Source organism: Cyprinodon tularosa, unplaced genomic scaffold, assembly GCF_016077235.1.
Source record: "Cyprinodon tularosa strain WSP-4 unplaced genomic scaffold, ASM1607723v1 ctg2282, whole genome shotgun sequence".
In the NCBI taxonomy this organism is placed as follows: domain Eukaryota; kingdom Metazoa; phylum Chordata; class Actinopteri; order Cyprinodontiformes; family Cyprinodontidae; genus Cyprinodon; species Cyprinodon tularosa.
Window position 1 is genome coordinate 1 of NW_024038852.1, and position 9,626 is coordinate 9,626.

The 9,626-nt window shown below is 40.6% G+C and overlaps 1 pseudogene; it reads right to left on the reverse strand.

Moving 5' to 3' along the window:
• Nucleotides 1-3,514: 3,514 nt before the first annotated feature.
• On the reverse strand, nt 3,515-3,724 carry LOC119784541 (annotated as a pseudogene).
• Nucleotides 3,725-9,626: the final 5,902 nt, after the last annotated feature.

Sequence of the window (9,626 nt, forward strand, 5' to 3'; positions counted from 1 at the left end):
ATTCTCAACCCAAAGCCTGTTCTGGCTCATTGGTGACCATGTGAAAATGGTTTGTTCAGATTTTGGTCCCAATCGGTCCATGTTAAGTTGCGTAAACTGAGTGAATTGGATGCCATGTCCCTAAATTTTAGGCAAAAAATTGATGGCCCATAAATCTGCATCCTGAGCTCAAAGAGACCCCCTTTTTAAGCCCTAGGCAGGTAGCGGGGTCTATTTTGAACATGCTGCGTCTTTATGGGCCAACCAAGTGGCTTCCCGTCCCCTACTCCACAAAAATGATGGTTCTTCCGGCAAACAGCAGATTTTGGACTTGATTTTAACAGGGATGCTCCTGCAGAAGGCCTGCACACTCTGTGTGGAGCCCCAGCACCCTGGCGCCTTTTTCTACAGGTGCTGGTCATAAAATTTGAATATCATGAAAAAGTAGATTGATTTCAGTAATTCCATTTAAAAAGTGAAACTTGTATATTATATTCATACATTACATACAAACTCATATATTTCAGATGTTTATTTTGTTTAATTTTGATGATTACAAATGACAACAAATGAAAATCTCAAATTCATCATATCAGAAAATTAGAATATTGTGAAAAGGTTCAAAATTGATGGCCCCTGGTGCCACACTCTAATCAGCTAATTAACTCAAACCACCTGCAAAAGCCTTTAAATGGTCTTTCAGTCTAGTTCTATAGGCTACACAATCATGGGGAAGACTGCTGACTTGACAGTTGTCCAAAAGACGACCATCGACACCTTGCACAAGGAGGGCAAGACACAAAAGGTCATCGCTAAAGAGGCTGGCTGTTCACAGAGCTCAGTGTCCAAGCACATTAATAGAGAGGCGAAGGGAAGGAAAAGATGTGGTCGAAAAAAGTGTACAAGCAAGAGAGATAACCGCACCCTGGAGAGGATTGTGAAACAAAACCCATTCAAAAATGTGGGGGAGATTCACAAAGAGTGGACTGCAGCTGGAGTGAGTGCTTCAAGAACCACCACACACAGACGTATGAAAGACATGGGTTTCTGCTGTCGCATTCCTTGTGTCAAGCCACTCTTGAACCACAGACAGCGTCAGAAGCGTCTTGCCTGGGCTAAAGAGAAACAGGACTGGACTGCTGGTGAGTGGTCCAAAGTCATGTTCTCTGATGAAAGTAAATTTTGCATTTCCTTTGGAAATCAAGGTCCCAGAGTCTGGAGGAAAAGAAGAGAGGCACTTCATCCACGTTGCTTGAAGTCCAGTGTAAAGTTTCCACAGTCAGTGATGGTTTGGGGTGCCATGTCATCTGCTGGTGTTGGTCCATTGTGTTTTCTGAGGTCCAGGGTCAACGCAGCCACATACCAGGAAGTTTTAGAGCACTTCATGCTTCCTGCAGCTGACCAACTTTTTGGAGATGCAGATTTCATTTTCCAATAGGACTTGGCACCTGCACACAGTGCCAAAGCTACCAGTACCTGGTTGAAGGACCATGGTATCCCTGTTCTTAATTGGCCAGCAAACTCTCCTGACCTTAACCCCATAGAAAATCTATGGGGTATTGTGAAGAAGAAGATGCAATACACCAGACCCAACAATTCAGAAGAGCTAAAAGCCACTATTAGAGCAACCTGGGCTATCATAACACCTGAGCAGTGCCACAGACTGATCGACTCCATGCCACGCCGCATTGCTGCAGTAATACAGGCCAAAGGAGGCCCAACTAAATACTGAGTGCTGTACATGCTCATACTTTTCATGTTCATACTTTTCAGTTGGCCAACATTTCTATAAATCCTTTGTTTTTATTGGTCTTCAGTAATATTCTAATTTTCTGATATGATGAATTTGGGATTTTCATTTGTTGTCATTTGTAATCATCAAAATAAAACAAAATAAACATCTGAAATATATGAGTTTGTATGTAATGTATGAATATAATATACAAGTTTCACTTTTTAAATGGAATTACTGAAATCAATCTACTTTTTCATGATATTCTAATTTTATGATCAGCACCTGTAGACCTTCAGGGGCGAGTGGATTCCCCACTGCTCTGCCCAGCAGAGACCTCTTTACCCGGCCCAGCCCGCCCCCCCTCTCGAATAATAAACCACACCCGCGGTGAAAACCCCTCCAACTCTCCTCCCAAAAAAAAACACACTTTTTTCCCCCGGGGCCCCAAAAAACCCCCACTAGCCCTTCCCCCGGGAACCTGCACCCCCCAGGAGGTCCTGGGGCCCCATTTCTTAAAGCCCCCCCCCAAAGGCCAAAAACCAAGCAGTACACACCCTGCGGGCTGTCTGGGCCCCTTAGAAAAGGGGGGCACATGATTTAAAAAAAAATTTGAGCGCTCTCGGATCCCTGAAAAGGGGAAAACCTGCACCTCCATTGGTCCTGCGGGCCCACTCTTAAACCCCCCCCAGGGACAAAAACCAGAAAGTAAAAAACGCCTGCGGCTGTCGGGGGCCCCGGGTTTGGCGGGCATGATTTTCAAAAATTTTTGAGGGCTTGTGATCCCTGATGTGGAACCTTGATGAACCCAAAAAAGTTTACTCACCAGGTATTTAAAGGGTGGTCTCCCACCCAAGAAACCAAAGGCCCCCCACGGGTTCTTCCGAGCAGAGAGCCTCATCTGGGCCCCCACTGCTCCCCCCCCTGCAAGATCCACTAACCGGGTTTCTAAAAAAACCCTCCAACTCTCCTCCCCAAAAAAAAACCCCTTTCCCGGGGGTTTTAAACAACCACCATTTAAACCTCCCCCCGGGAACCTGCACCTCCGGGGCCCCTGTGGGCCCACTTTTTAAACACCAACCCACGGACCAAAACCCGCAGTACACCCCTTTTTGGGCTGTCGGGGGGCCCCCTTATGGGCAGCATGACTTCGAAAATTTTGAGGGCTCTCGGACCCTTTGATATAGAACCTGCCCCTCCAGGGGCCCCCCGGGGGAAAACACTTTTAAAAAGCCCCCCCTCCCCCTTTGGAAAAAACCCAAAGTAGTACCCCGCCTGCGGGCCCTTTCGGGGGCCCCTGGTTTGGCAGCAGGGATTTTGGGAAAATTTTTGCGGAGTCTCGGACCCCTGAGGGGGAAACCCTTTTAGGGGGAAAAAAAAAGTTAAACCAGAACCAGGTATTCCCAGGGGGGTTTTCCCATCCAAGTACTGACCAGGCCCGAGTTTTGGCCCGTAAGCCCCCCAGAGCTCAAATAAACCCCCCTGTTTATACAGGGTTTCGTAGCAAGTTTTTTGATGTGACCGTTTTTTTCTGTGAGCTTTAAAACCACATGGCTACCTTTGTTCCCCCTTTATGGGGTCTTGATAAAAAAACTTGCAGAAAAGGGTACTCCCCCAGTTCATAAATTGAATGAGTATCGTTGTATCCCGAACCAACGTTGAGTTTCCATTATGGTAAATGATTGAAGGACTAAAGTTTTTATGGGGGCCTCAGGGACCACAACACATCAACATTTACTTGGAAACACTAAAAAAACCGGAAATTTTCACAGCCCACCCGGAAACTGCCTTTTTACATAAACGTTTAAGTGCACCCAAACCAAGAAGTGCTTTCAAAAACTAGGCTGATGCGTTTGAGTGGACCAAAAGCAAGCCCTTGTTTTCCCTTCCCTAAATTTCCAAAAAAAAAATTTAATTTACGGGCCCCCGGTAAAAGGGGACATATCAGAAAATTAAAAAATGATAAAAACAGATACTACAAAATTTATCTTTTGCCAAAAGGCCAAAGGGGATAAGTGAGAAAAGGGGGGAAGAAAAAACTTTCCCCTCTGCCCGAAACCCCCTTTTAAATAATGGTTCACAATCTTTGATTATTTCTCGGCTTTGGGGGGGTGGTGGGTTTTTGGCTCACAAAGGCATACGTTAACGTCACATTTCCCCAAAAAATTCCCAAAAACCCAATGTTCCCCCCCATTTCCCCCCTCGGGGGCATGGGGAAGGGCCCGGGGGCAATCTAAGCTCTCCTATCTCAGGCTTTTAGGCACTTAGTGACATGCCTTCTTCAGCCCCCCCATTTCCCTTTTGAAAGCCCTTTTAAAAAAAATTTCTTCGAAGCATACCAGGGGTAGTCTTTAAGGCACCGAAAATTACCCCCCAATTCAATTGTCACAACGTTTCCTTTAAAGGCTTTCTGGGTTTTGGGAAAAAATTGTTTTCATATGTGGGAACCTGAAAATGTCCAAACCTCAGATTTTTCAACCCAAAAACCTGTTCGGCTCATTGGTGACCCTTGTTTAAAATGGTTTGTTCAGATTTTTTGGGCCCCAATCGGGCCCTTTTAAGTTGCGGGTAAACTGAGTGAATTGGATGCCATGTCCTAAATTTTAGGCAAAAAATTGATGGGCCCATAAATCTGCATCCTGGGAGCTCAAAGAGACCCTTTTTAAGCCCTAGGCAGGTTAGCGGGGTCTATTTGAAACATGCTGCGTCTTTAAGGGGCCAAACAAGTGCTTCCCGTCCCCTACTCCACAAAAATGATGGTTCTTCCGGCAAACAGCAGATTTTGGACTTGATTTTAACAGGGATGCTCCTGCAGAAGGCCTGCACACTCTGTGTGGAGCCCCAGCACCCTGGCGCCTTTTTCTACAGGTGCTGGTCATAAAATTAGAATATCATGAAAAAGTAGATTGATTTCAGTAATTCCATTTAAAAAGTGAAACTTGTATATTATATTCATACATTACATACAAACTCATATATTTCAGATGTTTATTTTGTTTAATTTTGATGATTACAAATGACAACAAATGAAAATCTCAAATTCATCATATCAGAAAATTAGAATATTGTGAAAAGGTTCAAAATTGATGGCCCCTGGTGCCACACTCTAATCAGCTAATTAACTCAAACCACCTGCAAAAGCCTTTAAATGGTCTTTCAGTCTAGTTCTATAGGCTACACAATCATGGGGAAGACTGCTGACTTGACAGTTGTCCAAAAGACGACCATCGACACCTTGCACAAGGAGGGCAAGACACAAAAGGTCATCGCTAAAGAGGCTGGCTGTTCACAGAGCTCAGTGTCCAAGCACATTAATAGAGAGGCGAAGGGAAGGAAAAGATGTGGTCGAAAAAAGTGTACAAGCAAGAGAGATAACCGCACCCTGGAGAGGATTGTGAAACAAAACCCATTCAAAAATGTGGGGGAGATTCACAAAGAGTGGACTGCAGCTGGAGTGAGTGCTTCAAGAACCACCACACACAGACGTATGAAAGACATGGGTTTCTGCTGTCGCATTCCTTGTGTCAAGCCACTCTTGAACCACAGACAGCGTCAGAAGCGTCTTGCCTGGGCTAAAGAGAAACAGGACTGGACTGCTGGTGAGTGGTCCAAAGTCATGTTCTCTGATGAAAGTAAATTTTGCATTTCCTTTGGAAATCAAGGTCCCAGAGTCTGGAGGAAAAGAAGAGAGGCACTTCATCCACGTTGCTTGAAGTCCAGTGTAAAGTTTCCACAGTCAGTGATGGTTTGGGGTGCCATGTCATCTGCTGGTGTTGGTCCATTGTGTTTTCTGAGGTCCAGGGTCAACGCAGCCACATACCAGGAAGTTTTAGAGCACTTCATGCTTCCTGCAGCTGACCAACTTTTTGGAGATGCAGATTTCATTTTCCAACAGGACTTGGCACCTGCACACAGTGCCAAAGCTACCAGTACCTGGTTGAAGGACCATGGTATCCCTGTTCTTAATTGGCCAGCAAACTCTCCTGACCTTAACCCCATAGAAAATCTATGGGGTATTGTGAAGAAGAAGATGCAATACACCAGACCCAACAATTCAGAAGAGCTAAAAGCCACTATTAGAGCAACCTGGGCTATCATAACACCTGAGCAGTGCCACAGACTGATCGACTCCATGCCACGCCGCATTGCTGCAGTAATACAGGCCAAAGGAGGCCCAACTAAATACTGAGTGCTGTACATGCTCATACTTTTCATGTTCATACTTTTCAGTTGGCCAACATTTCTATAAATCCTTTGTTTTTATTGGTCTTCCGTAATATTTAATTTTCTGATATGTGATTTGAGAGATTTCATTTGTTGTCATTTGTAAATCATCAAATTAAAACACATAAACATCTGAAGATATATGAGTTTGTATGTAATGTATGAATATAATATACAAGTTTCACTTTTTAAATGGAATTACTGAAATCAATCTACTTTTTCATGATATTCTAATTTTATGACCAGCACCTGTATGGAGAACAGAACAAAGAATGAGCTAATGAGCTGATGTTGAGCAGATGTGGATAGAGGTAACCAGAATGGAGCCAAAGGGAAAGGTAACTGGCACAAGGGGGCAACAGAGAGTAACTCAAAACTGCTTAAAAATAACAAATAATGGAAAATAAACCAAAGATCAACAAAGAATGACTCAGATTAATGAAAATCTGATTACTAAAACACCAAAGTCCAAAAGGGGAGAACATAACATGTTTCCCACTGGCTTTTTAAAAGAGAAACAGGCCCACAGCACCACAGATCTGCACCAGGACTGAAGAGTTAGCAAAAGCTTTTTTTCACACATGTTCATCCAGGGTTTCACCAGTCTGCCTGGAGGGTTTGTGGCTGAAAAAAATCTCAGAAAAACTACAACTCATTAAGTCATAAATACATAATTGATCCTGAAGGGTCTGTGATGTTATAGCCGTTATATTGGTAGCTCTGGAGAAGCTTTGACTGAGAAAAGTCTCAGAAGAGAAGGCTTAGGGTTATCTGTGAAGCCTAATAATTTTATGAAGAGATTGTTATCCTCCAGAGGTTTTAGATTTTAGTGAGAACAAGCCTCTTCTTCTACTTGTTGATCCACCGCCAGAAGATGGCGAAATAGATCCGTTCTCCACAAATAGATTGGAAAAGATATGCAGCACTTTGTTTCCCTTTTACGGTTTTAAAGCTGTTTTCCAAGTGAACACGAGGTATTTATTCTCATCATTACTTCTCCCATTGTACATAATTGACTCTGTTTCTCTTTCTTCCTAAAGCTTAACCATCCTGTTGCTTATCCCATTAAGAATCAAAAGATTATTTCCACCACCATTCTACAAAGCAGTTTAACCAGTTTCCCTGTACTCTGCTGTTTGTTCGTTTCTGATTAACCCAATGACTGCACAGTCATCCGAGTATTTCTATTTATGACAGGACTCTGTCTTGTATTGAAAGTCAGAGGTGTACAGATTTAAAAGGAATGGTGATGTAAGTGTTCATCATGGTGCTCCTGAATATCTGGTTAGATTGACCATTGACACTTTAGCCTTAGAAACTGTATGCTGGGGGAGATTCGCAGTCATCCAGGTCATAGTCATTCCAAAAAAGGCAAAAATAAAACCACTGGACATTTTTTTCCAAGTTGGAAAACGTTTCGCTTCCCATCCTGAAAGCTTTCTCTATTTCTTCTCCTAAATCCTTGGTGATGAGAAGGGGTTTTTGTAAGTAGTTTAAGAATTATTTCAGCTTTTGGGACGTAAATAAGCTGCAAACCAGCTGTTTAAAAAAGGATATGATGCTATGGTTGCATCATATCCTATGAATCATAACCAGTCCCAAAATAATAATAATAAAAAAATAGCTGCAAAAATTATTTTTGTTGCACAGCTTCCAACATAAGAAGAGGAAAACATGATAAATAAATATAACATAATATATATTAATATGTCTGAGGTGGCAGAGTAAATGTGTCTCTTCCTCTAGTCTCGTTGAACATCATTTTCATTCTTTTGTAGGTATATGAGTGAGTAGTAAGATCTAATTTTCTTGTGCATCTTCCATATTTTGAAATTACCAAATTATCAAGAAAATTTCCTTAAGTTCATTGATAATTTCAGAGAAAACTGGCAAATATAAATATAACGTATATAACTGCTCTTGGAAGCTTAGATGGTGTCAGTCATTCTTGATAAGTGCCTTTTCTGCCTCTCAACTTATTTATTAAGTATTTTTTCATATAAGCTGTACAGCAAAAATATAGAAAACAAAATATTTGATTACCTTAATGTCACATCAAAAACAGATCTCAGCACCATACATACCCTACCATGCAATAAACCGAGCACCTGCGCAATCTTTAACAAAGTATGAGCATATCTGTTTGCTGATGTCATAAAAATACATTGACTGTCAATATGGGGGAATATTCCCTCGCCAATAAAGCTATTCATCTGGAAAAAAAATAGACAAGATGAGAAACAGAGGAAAAAAGCAAACTCAGACAGACCTTTGAACCGAAGACTAATTGAAGCAGCTCATTTTCCGATTTGAAATAGCAGTGTTCTTGTTTCATAAATAACTATGTATAAACGCTTTAATTAAAACCGAGCTTTAGCTGCTATTGCAGATGTTATCTTTAGCAAATGTGCAGATGCTTAAGTATAAACTAGACTGCTTAGATGAAATATTTCTGAATAAGACTGTGTTCAAAATGTTGATCAGTTTGCACAAACAAAATATCATGTACTGACAAAACAGTTATGACAGTTTGAAGAGGGTATAGATCTGCCCTGCTTTCACTCTGGTTAGTAACACATTTAAATATCCTCAAAGCGTCTCTCAGATGTTATTATACTTAAAAAACCTATTTCAATCTGTTAAGTGTTCTCATTCACTGAATCTTTCCAATGTCTCAGTCTTAGCACTGCAAAAACTGGACTCTGCATCACATTATTTTGCACTACAAACGTAGCTGAAACTTATACAATCCTTTTAAATAGTGCATTTAAAAGGATAATACAGCATTTTGCACAATATTTATTTTACATTGCACTAAACCTTTCCATATTAATGTCCTTTTGCACCAATTTCTTATTTAAACTGGTTTTCCTTTTCTCCTACAGTGTTTACATGATAATCACTGCTGTACTTTATAATGGAAATGTTCATTTCACTGTTGGAAGCTGTAAGCAGTGTAATTTCATTTTGTATACATTCTGTGTATACAAAAGGACAATAAAGTTTGTCTAAGTTTATCATACATATTTAGCTTCCTATGTTATCTCTTGGCTTATTTTTATTAAATATTCCACTGTAAGGTCTTGTTTATATTTCTAACTGTTAGACACATAATCTAAGGTTGAAAAACATAGAAATCTGAAGAGTGTGGAGTGCATTTGTATTTAGCTCTTTACCATGCTTTAATATATAACAGCTTTTTCCATGATTACTGCTGCAACTATTTATTTTCAGTGGTTTTCCTGTGAAGAGGTCTATCTATCTATCTATCTATCTATCTATCTATCTATCTATCTATCTATCTATCTATCTATCTATCTATCTATCTATCTATCTATCATCTATCTATCTATCTATCTATCTATCTATCTATCTATCTATCTATCTATCTATCTATCTATCTATCTATCTATCTATCTATCTATCTATCTATCTATCTATCTATCTATCTATCTATCTCCATGAAATGCTATGTGAACTAAAATAAGGTAAATGGGCAACCTATATTCACTATTTATTTATTCATTTAACACAAAGCTAACGTTTACAAAAACAATTAGTTGCTTGCTTTTATGTTATTTTGTGCAAAATTGTTCTTTATTGCAGCAAGTTGATTTATTGTCCTTATAAAAGCATCCGTTCCTGATGAGTGGAAATGAGCAAGTTCTGATTAAAAAAATAATTTTTTTTA